This window comes from Triticum dicoccoides, chromosome 1A (genome assembly GCF_002162155.2).
Source record: "Triticum dicoccoides isolate Atlit2015 ecotype Zavitan chromosome 1A, WEW_v2.0, whole genome shotgun sequence".
Lineage (NCBI taxonomy): Eukaryota > Viridiplantae > Streptophyta > Magnoliopsida > Poales > Poaceae > Triticum > Triticum dicoccoides.
Window position 1 is genome coordinate 582,728,376 of NC_041380.1, and position 9,056 is coordinate 582,737,431.

General features: G+C 41.5%; 1 long non-coding RNA gene across 1 annotated transcript; it reads right to left on the minus strand.

The window, feature by feature from the left end:
* Positions 1 to 167: 167 nt before the first annotated feature.
* On the minus strand, positions 168 to 3,361 carry LOC119292452. The gene is made up of 3 exons (XR_005142955.1): positions 3,257 to 3,361; positions 1,861 to 1,959; positions 168 to 1,782 (listed from the first exon to the last, which is right to left on the minus strand). It is a non-coding gene; the product is annotated as an uncharacterized LOC119292452 (long non-coding RNA).
* Between the last annotated feature and the right edge of the window lie 5,695 nt (positions 3,362 to 9,056).

The window sequence follows — 9,056 nt, forward strand, 5'->3', positions numbered from 1 at the left end:
TATTTTTCCATTCAAAACAATCATCCATGATCCAAAACTTGTAAATAACATCCAGGTTCTTCGCCCATGCACATGATTGCATATAAAAAAAATTATGTCAAGCAATGATCAATGATTTTTTTACATAATAGGAATTAATAAACAATGAATTAAACCTGCTCGAATGCTAAGATGTTTCTAACACCATCAGGTTAGAAAAGGATAATGTAATCATTTTTAAACACATCATGATGGCTCCATGTCCAGGTAAATCTTTGTGGCAGCAACAATATAGTAGAGGCAACAGAAAATAAAAGAAAAAGGTTGTTCCTCCTTTGATGTTCGTCATGGTTCCGAGGAACATTTCCATCCCAAGAAAGACATCACAAACGAACGTTAGTTAGCAATGGAACATGAATGTATTGAATACAGGATGAGGCTTAGGATGATCAATTGACTGGAAAAAAATTCAAAGTCATTGTGTCATTCATACATGGAGGAAACATTGTTCGTTTATTTTGAAAGATGTATCGACAATAAACAGAGAATGGCTCAAGAAGTCTGAGCCGTTGCCTAAAGTGTTGTGTCAAGAAAATGACTAACCGATACTGCATATGTTGAAAGCAAGAGCCAAAAGACCGTGGTCAAATATTGAATTATATTATGATCAAGTAAATGCTACATGTTCCACATAGCAAATAGGTCCAATTATTAAAAAAAATAACAAAGCATACATAATGTGGCGAAGAACCTGAAACAATTACAATTTTAAACTTCTATACAGGTGCTTAAGAAAACCTTGGCTAAAGATTTTGTGTCGAGGAAACACTTCAAATTGTTCCAGATCAACTTGAACACACTGCCCACATACACAACAAAAATATGATGCAAGGTCTGCAATTTTAAATTAAAATTATTACTGCACTACACCATAATACTTCTTTTAAACTATTGTCATTTTCTGAACTTATCACTTCCTCATATGATAATAATGGTAAAATCATATAATTATATTTCTCTACATTAGTAATCTAACACCAAGAAAATAAATAAGCAACCATAATCATTTGTCCAAACCACCATTTCTCTTATAATTTTGTAGAAAAGGGCGAAGTTTAGTTCAGGAACAGAAATAAGAAAGATAACAAGATATACTAAAATATAGGAATTTAACTGTTTGTCAAATCATGAGTTATGTGCTACTATCAAATCTTGAGTTCCACACGAGTGAGACACATCATGGCTAAGCATTCAAAAGGAAATAACAAGAAAATCATTAGATGAACAAAAATGGAACAAATTACGAATTACTATAGTGAGTTACAATTTCAGTACACACACATACGCAAGACATTTATTCCCTGAGTAGGGAATGCATATGAATGAAAAGTACTTAAAGCTAGTTATTTTCAGTTTAGGCTTCTCCAGAAAGACAGACTAAAATCACTTGATCTGTACATGGGCAATAGCTTCTTTCCTTTACTGTTGCATGCTTCTTTTTATTAACCCAGTCAAGCAAGCACACTAACAAACGATTTTGTATGAATATCCTCAAAGCATTCTACACAAGCGGGTTCATCTGTCAACATGTTTTCTTTTGGTCTTGGAAGTGACTATCTAAAAAGTTCTGTTCAAAAGGGGTTCCTACAAAATTTAAAAATCCGAAGCCTTTTACAAAGTAAGTTGATAACTTCCAGCTAACCTTGATAGGTGCATGCATCTTGTTATTGGAGGACGCAAAGCCAGGTGAACCTTGGTCGAGAATCTCATCGGCGTTCATGGCGGGCTCAACTTTTGCCTGGGCTGCATGCAATCAGAGGAATCGAACTCGGTGGCAAGAGAAAAGAATCACAGGAAATAAGTGTGGCTTGAGGCACCAACCTTTCGTGCGATGGTGTCCCCTCCGATGTCCCCGTTGAAGGCTCGACATTGGGTAGAAGGCGATAGTAGTTATTAGGTCAGACTTGTCTTGAACTTATCCTGTCAAAAAAACAACAGTGCAGCTTTACATCACTGAATACACGAAAAGTACACATGGTGCAGCTTTACATCACTGATTCAACAGCTCACGCATTCAAACACATACTACTAAGAAACATCCTTACATACCATATTGGGCAAATGAGAATATTAAGTATGATGGCAACTAATTATAATTCAACCACTAAACCTTAAAATGATATTAAGTACACATGTGTCCCTTGGGTTTCTTGCTTCGCTCATGAAGAATACACTGAAGCATGATTTAGCCACACATGTATCCCTTGATATGCATTGCCCGGCCCAAGCGCAAGATCCAAAATAGTATTGTAGCTCACATCTCGACATATCAAATTTTGCAGAAAGGAATAGGCCAAAAGTCACGCAGTTTGATAGATAAGAATTAGAGCAAGTCATTTATATAGAAAACAACATGCCCCACAGGTCTTCCATAATAATTAGATCAAGTCATGTGTATAGATAGAGACCAGAGGCTTGAGTAATTCATTAGAGAGTAGCCAGATAGTACAAAATACATATCCCAATGCTCCGGACAGAAGTATAGAAAAGCACAGTGGCAATGATTGTGTTATGCGATACATCCTTCGATGGTAAATGGCTCTAGGAATTCAAAGGACGCTGGTATCCACCTGACTTTCAGTCTGAGAGCTTCCCAGACCGAACGAAAGGTCCGGTGTCGAGCTTTTCCCGAACAAACAATTTTGTTCTATAGGAATCACCCTGCAGCCCGAACACCTCACGCCAGGAAGGACCTTTCTAGGTCTCCTGGCCCAAAACAAAAACAAAAACAGAAAACTAACAAAAAAGCGCATACGCAGTGAGTATTTTGCAATGTAGTGTACAGTAATAAATGCCAATCTTATACTAAAACCAATTTGAAAACCTATAATACAATACCTTTGGGCAAATGAGAATGTTAAGTATGATGGCAACTAATTATAATTCAGCCACTAAACGTTAAGATGATATTAACTACACATGTATCCCTTTGGGTTTCTTACATGGCTTGTGAAGAATACACTTTTCACAAATATAATCCTTTTACTGGTTACTCCCAATCTAAAGTCAATGGTTAAATTACTGTGTATCGCCATCAAGCGAGCATACATGGTTCATAATTTCATATATAAATATCTACTCACATAAACTAAATCAAGCTAGCATACACAGTTCATCTTCAAATAGGATTCATCTCCTGGGCTCTTGTTACCCAAATCCAACCAGAGATCCTCACAGAAGAGGAGGGGGGAGTGGTAGAAGAGCAAGAGAAGCTTACTTGCAAGTAGAAGCAAGAGTGCAGGGAGCGCAAGCGCTAGACATGTCGTCACAAGAACCATTACGACCCCTGATCCAGATCCCCTGCTTCGCCGTATGAAGCAACAACAACAAAGGAAGTAGAATCGATCACTCGTTGTCCTAAGCCACAAATGCATCATACAACAGCAACAACAATGTGCACCATAGGGGGGAAATCCCTAAATGAAAGGCACAAATGAGCAAAATTGCAACCTAGGTCCCTTGAGAGCATGCCTATATCATCCATATCTGATCATCATAGCCCTGGCCATGTCCCATACAGTAGCCAAAGCAGAGGAGCAGGAGGAAGATGGAGCTCACCAAGGGAGGTTGTAGCCGAGGCAGTACTCAGTGGGCGTCGGGGTTGCGCCTGAACGCCATCCAACCAGCAAGGAACCACATCACATTTGTGCCTTGCACCGTCCCGCCGACGAGCACGAACGCCACGGGCACCGAACCTAGTACTCCCATTTTCAGGGAGCAAGAATGTGTGGAGGCATTGGGGTTTCAATTATTGCTCTTTCATCTGCTCATGTGCCACCTCCGCCGCATCCTCGAGCCGCAATACAGCTAGGCAGGCGCACAGTGTTCGCACACCATCGCCTTGCCGGGAAACCTAGAGGTGACCAGGAGAGAAAAATTAGGAAGTGGTGGAGCTGAAGATCCACCATGGTGCCAGCAATTTGTCACCACAAAAACTGTACATAAGCAGAGGGGTTTGGATAATCTATGGCACATATGAAATAAATACCAGTTTTGGCACAAGTTTTAGGTAAGAATGATACTTAGATAGTAAATAAAATAATAATTGATTAGCGCTATTTCTCAGTTCAGATAGAAAAGAGAAGCAGTGATTGTTTACATATAGCATAATTATGTCTTAGTTCAGATAAAAAAGAAATAGGCACCGATTGTTTCCTTATAGAAGAATTATGGCTGCTACAAAATTTGAGTCATTTCCCTTAAACAAAGAAAGGCCCATGAAACACACACTTTGATAGCAAGAGTGCTATTTATTTATCTATGCAAACCTACAGTTGACCCATAATACAAACATATATAAAGCTTCTGTAAATGTTAAGGTTTGCCATTTTTCTAACCCAAAAAATACATAAAAACTAATTCATCTTGGTCTGGTCTAACATGTTTAAATCCTAATTAATCAGGATATTATGAACTTTACATTATTATAGTTATGTTCATGTAGTGTTTTCTTTAGTGAGATAAGGCCCATTTTAGAGTTTCGCACAGGGCCTTAGATTTTGCGGCCCTGGCATTAGCCGAACCACCACCGTGGCATCCGAGCCTACCTGTCCCTGCGGTGCGTTGGGCATGCCCTCAGGTGCACGCACGCACGCTCATTGTTGTGCCGTATTCTCGTGCTCGGCGTTCAGCCTGTCATGTCACTGTCGGCGTCCTCCAGCCTCTCATCATCGTCCTCCTCCTGTCTGTCGACACTGAGCACGAGAAGCAAACTGCCAAAGTGTGCAGCATGTCGGACAATCACAATTGGCGTACGTGATTCTGATTTGAAAACCAGGACGTACACACACACACACGGGCGCATGCGGTTGCACACAAATCATGTACGTGCCTGTTTGGGGAGCACAGAAATCATGTGACACAGCTGACGGCTATGTCGTACAGTACTCGTACCATACGGTAGTGGACCTGCATGACTTTCTTCCGGCAACAATGGCCTACGGAACTGTATGTATACGATGTCGGGCGTCTCAACTTTAAAACTAAACATGGCCAGAGATCCCAGAGATTCATTTGAGTCCGTCGATCCACTAACCAGTAAATTTATACTATAATAATGCCTCGGCACAAGGATGCACGTACAACACCTACAATAGGGTCACCACCATTGACGGTTATATACTTAAGGCGAGGTTCCTCAACTGATCGGTTGTGGTAGCCCGGATGCAGTGGAGGCGATGCCCTCAATACACCGTACCCTAGTTCAAGACGATTCCCTCTTACCCTAGTTTCAACGTGTCATGCTTGCATCTATTGTCACCTCTTGCTTGTCAAGTAGCCAATTGGGTTTAGTCCCATGTTTCCTGCAATAAAATTCTTCTCATGACCGATCAAACACAATATGTGTATTGAATGTAATAGGATCTTATATTATGGGACGGAGGGAGTGCATGGCAATCTTGATTTGTTTTATTTGATCAATATTCTACTATTCAAAAATAAATCTGAATGTTATCAGTTATTATTCTTATGGAGTATTTGGGAGTTGTGAGCATGTAGTATTCAACATGAAAAATTTAATTCGCCACATGCAGGTACAAACACATGGCAACTCTGAACATTTGTTATGACAAATTTAGTTACGTGAGGATGATAACTTTAGTTGGCAAACATGGCACTTCGTGCTTTAGTTTATTATTGACAGAAACTTGCCATGTGTCACTAGAATTTGCCATCCTTGCTTGACTGGAATTGCCATCAAAAAACGTCAGGGCCAGAGTGCCACACACCTGACAAGTGGCACTTATCATTTGGGAAGGATTTTGAAGAGATTTTTATGTTTATAATGTGGAGTCTAGCAAATCTTGTGATTGTGAAGCGACATGTGACATGAGTAAACATGTGAAGTTTGCGCATATTTTATGACAAAGTGGCATAAATGAGAGATGGACAAATGTGCGAAATAAGTGTTGCCATCTACTTTGTGTTACTATAAATTAATGAAGCCAATTATGGTTTCATCCCGTAGCAACACACGGGTATTTAGCTAGTAGGTTTAAAAATCTCAATTGAACAGATCTGCCATTTATTTAATATATGCTAAAAATCAATAGCCTTTAAATAGTGTTTAAGTGAAACATATTACCCACCATTGCCATTGCCATTGTAATGAAAAAAAAGGTTCGCTCACCCTTGGCTTATTAGCTACGTGCAGTCAAATATGAAAAAAAAACATAGTTACGTGGGATGCGGAGTTGATGCCGCTATATTGCTACGTGCCATCAAAAGAAAAAAATTACTTTTTTTTACTTGGGATGTGGGTTTAATGCCTTGCTATATGCATGCTAAGTGAGAAATATGCGTGGGATGTGTGGTTAAAACTTTTAGGGAACACCTTACATCGTCCGCTAAGAATTTAAAAATAAAATTAGGAAGTGCATCCACCAATAATGAGGGAGTGTTTGCATGACCGCAGCGAGCTAGCTCATGACCAACTACATTTGACTCTCTATTACAATGCTGAACAGTAACATTCCCTGCGTGTCACCACTTCTCCTTCTCTATCCTCTTACTCCTCACCGATGCGGATAGCCAACTTGAGCGGCAGTGCAGGCTCATTGTGGAACTTCCAGATACGGTCTGCTCCTCCTTCTGAATCGACCAAGATATATGAAGGGATTCTATCTGACGTTGATGCATTGGCTATGATTTCTAGATGCCAAAGAAAGTAAATAAAATGATCGATCATGTCTCTTTGAATGCCCACAAACGATCATGTCTCTTTTTTAATGCCCATGATCGATCATGTCTCTTCGGACGCCTCTCATCGAAGCGAACAACAACGGTGGCAATCGGCGTGACAAGATGGCACTGGCGTCCTCCTACATGTTGCACCGACGACATCGACAACCATGGGCTTCTAGAGAGGAATAAAGCATAACAAGATTAGGAAGGTGATTGTTGGAACTAATCTTGTTATTAGTATTAACTTCATAGGATTAGATCATGTGTGTGTGTGTGTGTGTGTGTGTTCTTAAGAGAAACAAGAGACTAGAGAGATTGTGAGGTAGAGGAAGAAGCGGCATTGCGAGGAGGCGGCGCCAACACTTGCATATGTTCTTCTGAGTTGCCATCCTTTGGAAGACCTAGAGTCATATGGGTATACGACGCTTATTAGCGGCCAGGAGCCCGTGGCCACAGGGTGTCCAGAGAGTGTCCTTGCTGCTGGAGTTCGTGTGGACTCCTGCCGATACTTCTGGAATCCCTCCTTCGTCTTCACGGTGCCTTCTCCGCTTTCATGATTTCCTCGCATACGGTGTTGGCGTTCTCTTGTGCATGACCTCCTCCAATGCACATTTTCCACTTGGCTCAAACTATTGGTGCAAAGTAAAGGGAGGTCGAGTAGTCTACCATTCATGGGAGAACCAAAAAGACACACATACGGGATATAAATCACGTTAGCTATGTGATGTGCGTGTCCCTTGGCGATGGAGCAAAGGCTGGCCATCAAAGGGCTAATGAAAATATGAGTTTCACCTTCGGAAATCATCTTTAATCATGGCCAATGCATTTGGCACTCATAAAAGCGTGCTTGGTATGTTGGGGCACAAGAAATTTTTATGTTGAATTATTAGGAGAGATTTTTCTTTCAACATTCTTTCACGTGGATTGATAACATTAGTTAGGACTACCAAGGGAAACTCTGGTGGCGTTTGGTTATGAGGCTATCCCTAAGTGGGATAGGGATAGCCAGATTTTCAGGGGATGCCGTATGTTTGGAAGGAAGGATGTAATGGCTGGGGATAACCCGATTTAGCGAATATTCCACCGAAAACTTGGCTATCGAAAGCCGCGAGAAACTGGCGGACGAGGGCAGCCACCCACCCGCGCTGAAGCGTTTTCCTCCTCTCTTTTTTCTGTTCTCGCCTCTCCCACGGCAGCGGCGGCGATTCCGGATCGGAGCGGCAGCGCTTGAGGCGAGTCCGGATCGGAATGGGGGCGCTCGAGGACCCGGAGAACGGAGGCGCCAGCGGCAAGTTACATCGGTGCCGGCGGCTGTGTCATACAAATACGGACGGTGTAGCTCGATCTCTCTTTGTACCAGATCTGATTCATCTTTCCCTTTCTCTGAAGCTAGCACGTCGGAGCACCGAGCCGACGAATAGAATCAGCAAGCCAGCCCCGATTTGATACATACTACTGATCTGTGTTAATCCATGTCATACACTACTGGTCTCCCCTTTGATGTCTGTTTGATACTAGTACTGAGATAATATAAAAGCCTATCTATCCATTTTTCATCCTTCCATCCAAACAACAAAATATGGCTATCCAACACAACTAATCCCATTCAACCAAACAATCATATGTGGTTATCCCTAACCAGGTGGCTGGGGATATCACCAGCCAACCAACTTCGCCCTCGAACCAAACGACCCCTCTATTGATTTCTACAAGCCTATGAACTTTGGGCCCCAACAAGTGATATTTTGGTCAAGTTTTGATGGAGATCGGAGTGTTTGTCGGAGTCGAGGAAGACGACATGGAAGTGTGCGTGATTGCGGGGTTCAGAGGCTGCTATTTATAGCCAAATCTCGGCTCATCGTGAGTGCATCTATGTCGGAGTTCGGGCGGTGGTAAATTTATGGCGTCCTTGCTACAATAGTGAGGATTGTTAGGCTGCCGTGCGTAGTAGGGATAGATGACTTGATGTGAAGCGGGAAGGGTAGGAGGGCACGCGAGAGTGTCTTGTGTTGCCTCGCCGGTGCGGCATAACAGTGAAGAGTTGGGCAGCACCACAAGGATCACAATGGTCGTTCTGAGATATAGACACTTAGTATAATATTTTGTGTCGCATTGAACCATTTTTAAGCACCAAAACTCTACTTTGAACCAGATTTACAGTTAGGATTCCATCGTGACAGGTTTTGCTCTAATTATCAAACTTGCTAGGCGACCTAGATTTTTCAAAAAAAATATAAGACAACTGAAAATTAGCAAAAGCAAATTTATAAGCATCCATTTGATTTTTGCAATTCATCTGGTCTTGATACAATTTAAAACACCTCATCCTGTTA